This window comes from Rhinolophus ferrumequinum, chromosome 22 (genome assembly GCF_004115265.2).
Source record: "Rhinolophus ferrumequinum isolate MPI-CBG mRhiFer1 chromosome 22, mRhiFer1_v1.p, whole genome shotgun sequence".
NCBI lineage: Eukaryota > Metazoa > Chordata > Mammalia > Chiroptera > Rhinolophidae > Rhinolophus > Rhinolophus ferrumequinum.
In genome coordinates, this window is record NC_046305.1 from 32,606,808 (window position 1) to 32,612,803 (window position 5,996).

A 5,996-nucleotide genomic window follows, 5' to 3' on the forward strand; every position below is an offset into this window, starting at 1 on the left:
ATGGTCTCTCTCTGTATTACACAAATAAAATGCTAGAGGAAAATTTTTCTTCCCTTCAAATTTGGTTTTGGGGATGTTAATGTCCAGTAGAGGAATGTTGGTGCCCAAAAGTGTAACTATGTATCCAACAGGAAACATAGTTATAGCCTTGTTGCGTTAAAAGCTGACACTACCTTCTGAAATTTTTGGATCCTAATGTCATGTAATGAACAAATAGAAAGGGTGTCACTGTACAATCTATGATGACAGATCAAGATTACAAGTGGAAATCAGGCTGCTGCTACCCAATAGGTACAAACTATGATTGCAGATGGAGAATTCCCTAGGGCACCTTAATATTCCTTGTGCTCAATAATTCTGAGCTATGGAAAACTATGGCAACACAATAAAAATGAGATCCACCAGGACTTAGATACTACAGGAATGGAGGTTTGGGTCTCCCCCACCAGATAAAGAACACCATCCAGCTGAGAGGGATAATAATGGGAACATAGCATGGGTTGTGGGAGAAGGCAGCTATCATTATCAATTTAAGCCGCAGGTCCAGCTACAGAAATGGAGGTTATAGTAGTTATGTTTTATGTTACTTAATTGTTTCTCTTATACCCAGTCCCCCCCACCCCCACCCAACCATTACCTTATATGCAGAACACTAATATAGGTATAGGTAAAGATAACTTTTCAGATATGGCTTTGACTGAATTGACGTACTCCATGATGAAACATTAGCTCAGTGGACTCTGGGTATCCCCTGTAATGGGGAAACAAATATTTCACCTTGACAAATGAGAGGATGCTGAAAGGCAAATATGCTTGGCTGGGCTGCATATCTTTCACGTTACTTTCATATCCTTGCTTCACATTTCTGCCTGGGCTATGTCCCATGTATGAATTGCATCAACAAGTGCCTTTGCTTTCTGGTTTCCATTTGGGTTCTGACGGACAGAGGTTTTTAGGAGAAAGAAGAGGCAAAAATTGAGATTTTTCTTTTATCTGCTTATTCCTTATTGTGCAACAGCTTGTCAGGTGCTGTGTTTCTCTATATAAGGCTGTAGTTCTTGTTCTGTGGCCTTTTCCTATAGCTATAGCTCTTTCTCTATCTCCAGATTCTGCTAATGTCTCACTCCCTTTGTTCCTTCAGATCCATGGTTTGCATTAAACCTTATTCATATATGGATAATTGATTTAAGACATGTGGAGTATCGCAAAACAGTGAGAGAAGGGTGCTTGTTCAATCAATGATGCTTCATTAATTGAATATCTATATGGATAAAAATAGAACTTGGCCTCTAACCCAAATTATACATAAAAATTGATTCCAGATGAGTCATTGACCCAAACATCGAGAATATAACATCATCATGAACTAGAAGTAGGGGACATATATTTTTAACCAAGTCACCAAGAACCATAACCAAAAAAAAAACATCAATAGTGAACTGCATTAATATTAAGAATTTTGTTCATCAAAAGACATCATAAATAGAAAAAAAAAGATATCTACACAGTAGGAGAAAACATTTTCAACACATATAGCCAACAAAGAGCCCTTACCTGAATACATTAAAACTCCTACAGATCCAAGAAAATTACAGATAACCCAATAGAAAAAATAGGCAGGGGGCTCAACGAGTACTTTTCAAAACAGGTAATCTAAATGCCAATATAAAAAGGAGCTCAACTTTGTTGTGATACATATAAATGAAAACCATAATGTGATACCCAAACATTATTTTTAATGACATTACTAATGGGCAAGGAGACAAGATAATGGAAACCCTTATATAATACTTATAGGAATATCAGCTGATTTCACCACATTGAAAATTCTTTGGCATTATCAACTAAAGCTGAGCAAAGATAAACCATACATCCCAGCAGACCACACTTAATGTATAGCCCAACATAATAGCATGTTTGTATACAATAAGACACATTAACAGCAATGTTCAAGAACATTAACAGCAGTGATTATTATAATATTCCTAAAACAGGAAAATACTGAAATGTCCCTAAATAAATAAGTTGTGGTAAATTCATTCAATGGTATAGTATACAGCAGAGAAATGGACAAATAAACAGGGATGAATTTTACAAACATAAAATTGAGCAAGAGAAGCCAGACAAGGATACATTCTATATGATTCCATTTGTGTGAAATTCAGAGAACATTTAAAACTAAACTATTGTGCTTAGGAACACAGGCTGAAGAAAGTGTTTGTTTACTCTTTAAGGCATGAAAATGATTATTTTTAAAGGATGGTGATTAAAAGGTGGTACCACTACAAAACTTACAGAAATAAAAAGTACCACAAGGATATACTATAAACAATTGTATGCCAAGAAATTATAATTTAGAGAAAACAGACTAATTCTTGGAAACACAATTGCTGAAATTCAAGAAGCAGAAAATCTGAGTAGACCTATAACAATTAAAGACATTGAATTAGCAATGTAAACATTTCCCACAAAGCAAAGCCCAGAGCCAGATAACTTCATTGGTGAATTCTATCAAACATTTAAATATTACGACCAATCCTTCACAAATTTTTCCAAAACATAGAGAAAGAGGGAAATTTTCCAACTCATTCTGTGAAGACAGTCTTACTGTGACACCAAAACCAAACAAAGTCATCACAGGAAGAGAAACCCAGCCCACATGCCTCTGCTCTGGTGCCATTTTGCAGGCTCAGCGGAAGTTCTCCTCAGTTGGGTTGTGAGCAGAAGGCGAGCCTGAGGTTCTATCAGCCCTTGAGTATACGTCAACGCTGGAGTTGACATCAATCTGCACTCCAGCTTACTACGTCAGTGCTCAAGCTCACGTCCGCACTCGAGGTTATGTCAGTGCCCAAGCTTACATCAGTCAGTGCTCGAGCTTATTACGTCAGCACTAGATCTTTCCTCAGTCGGCGTTCGAGTACATCAGCAAGTACGTTAGTGCCTGCCCACTCTACACGAGGAAGCCCCACCTTTCCACCCTAGGATCCTCTCCCCAGAGGGATCTCCTCCTGCTACACTCTGGTGCTGAGACCCCCCCACACACACACACACACCCCTTCCCCCAGCTCTTGTGCACAAGTTCTGTAGCCGTGGAGGTCCCTGGGAGCCTGTTCAAGAAAGCCAAGCTGCGCAACAATGAACATGCAGAACTGGGAATGCAGGCAACAACTAATGTCACCTATCATACTTACCATGTCCACAGCAACAAAAGAGGTCAGGGAGGGGGGCCAGAGGCGGCTTTTCTGGTTTTGCCGACAGGCTTACCTGAGCAGAGAAGACCACGGTGAGCATAGCTTTAGAGGAGTACTTGGCTTACTGTGGTATTCCATGCTACACTTTGGATGGTGACAACATCCGTCAAGGTCTAAATTAACATCTTGGCTTTGGTCCTGAAGAGAGAGAAATGTTTGCCGCACTGCAGAAGTTGCTAAACTGTTCTCAGATGCTGGCTTAGTGTGCATCACAAGTTTTGCATTGCATTATGCTCAAGATCTCAACAATGCAAGGCAGATTCACAAGGGTACCAGCTTACCTTTTTTTCTGAAGTATTTGTTGATACTCCTCTGCATGTATGTGAACAGAGAGATGTTAATGGACTCTACAAAAAAGCAAGGGCTGGAGAAATTAAAGGTTTCACTGGGATTGACTCTACATGTGAAAAACCAGAGGTCCCTGAATTGATTCTGAAAACAGACACTTATGATGTCTCTGACTGTGTCCAGAAAGTTGTGGAATTTCTACAGGAAAGGGATATTGTACCTGTGGATGCCTCTTACGAAGTAAATGAACTGTATATGCTGGAAAATAAACTTTCTTTGGCAAAAACAGATGTAGAACCATTATCAGCATTGAAAATTAATGAAGTGTATATGCAGAGGACACAGGTTTTGGCAGAAGGTTGGGCGACCCACTAAATGGCTTTATGAGAGAAAGGGAGTATTTGAAGTCCCTTCACTTTGATTATCTTCTGGATGGGGGTGTCAATAACTTGTCTACAGTTCTGACAGTTACTCATGAAGATAAAGAGAGGCTGGATGGCATTGGCTCTGATGTAGGTAGGCTGCTGTGTGGCTATTGTCTGTAATCCAGAGTTTTTTGAGCACAGGAAGGAGGAGCCTTGTACTAGCCAGTGGAGAACAATGTTCAAGAACCACCCCTACATCAAGATGGTTATGAAACAAGAAGATTGGCCAGTTGTAGGAGATCTACAGTAATGTACAGTCATGTCTTAGACCTTCATAGTCAGTAACCACTCATTTACTCACTGACCCAGAGAAATTTCCAGTCCTACAAGCTCCATTCATGGTAAGCACCCTACAGAGATGTATCATTTTTTATTTTTTATACTGTATTTTTACTGTACCTTTTCCATGTTCAGATATGTTTATATATACAAATACTTACCATTGTGTTATAGTTACCTACAGTATTCAGTACAGTAACATACTATAAAGATTTGCAGCCGAAGAGCAATAGGCTATACCATATAGCTTAGGTATATAGTAGACTAGGTTTGTGTAAGTGCACTGTATGATGTTCACACAATGATGAAATTGCCTAGTGATGCATTGCTCAGAACGTATCCCCATTACGTGGTGCATGACGGTAATGTTATAAAGGAGAAGGATCATACAGCCATCTTAATAGGTGCTGAAAAACTAATAAATAAAATATAATATGCTTTCATGATAAAAATGCTCAACAAACTAGAAACAGAAGAGACTTTTCTCAACTTGACAAAGGATATAAATATTACCCAATGGAGGTTCCAGCCAAGGCAGTTAAGCAAGGAAAGTAAAAAGCATACAGATTGGAAAGGAAGAAGTAAAGCTATTTCTATTCACAGATGATATGATCTCGTATATAGAAACCTTAAGGACTACACACACACACACACACACACACACACACACACACATATCTTAGAACTAACAAAAATGTTTAGGAAGATTACAGAGTACTACATCAATATACAAAAATCAATTGTATTTCTGTACACTAGCAAGTAACAATTTTCAAATAAAATTAAAACAATTCAATTTACAATGGCATAAAAAAATAAATTATTAGGTATAAATTCTTTATAAGTGCAATAGGTACACTGCAAACTACAAAGCATTATTAAAAGAAATTTTAAAAGATCCAAATAAGTGGAAAGACATGCTATGTTTTTCATAATAAAGATTTAATATCAATATGCCAATACTTCCCAAACTGATCTATAGGTTTAATGTAATCTCTATCAAAATTACATCTGGTTTGTGTACAGAAGTTGACAAACCAATATAAAATTTTAATGGAAAGTAAAGTGTCCCAGAAGAGACAAAACTATTTTGAAAAAGAAGAATGAAGTTGGAGGATTCACTTCTTTATGACAAAACTTCCTAGAAAGCTATAGTAATTGAGATGGTGTGATACTGACAAAAGAACACACTAATAAACCAATGTCACAAATGTGAGAATACAGAAATAAACCCTTACACTTGTAGTCAACTGATTTTTCACAAGATTGCCAAGGCAACTGAATGGGGAAAAACCAGTCTTTTAAACAAATTGTGCTGGCACTACTGGATACCTACATGTATAAGTTGGTCCTCCATCTTACACTATACACAAAAATTAATTCAAAATGGATCATAGACTAAATGTAAGAGTTAAAATTATAAAACTCTTAGAAGAAAACATAAAAGTATGTCTTTGTGACCTAGGGTTAAGCAATGGTTTTTTAGATATGATACCAAAATCACAGAAACAAAAGAAAAATTAGACAAACTGTATACATCAAATTTTAAAACTTTAATTCTACCAGTGATACCATCAAGAAAGTGAAACACATGCACAGAATGGGAGAAAATATTTGCAAAACAGTTTTGTTTTTGTAACATTTTGTAACATTTTGCAGTTCCTCAAAATGTTAAACATAGAGTTACCAACATGACCCAATAATTTCATTTCTAAGAGCAAACCCAAGGGAAATGAAAACATAGATCTACAAA

At 37.2% G+C, this 5,996-nt stretch overlaps 1 pseudogene; it reads left to right on the top strand.

The window, feature by feature from the left end:
- The first annotated feature begins 3,155 nt into the window (after nt 1-3,155).
- Nucleotides 3,156-4,214, top strand: LOC117015054 (bifunctional 3'-phosphoadenosine 5'-phosphosulfate synthase 1-like; annotated as a pseudogene).
- The last annotated feature ends 1,782 nt before the right edge of the window (nt 4,215-5,996 follow it).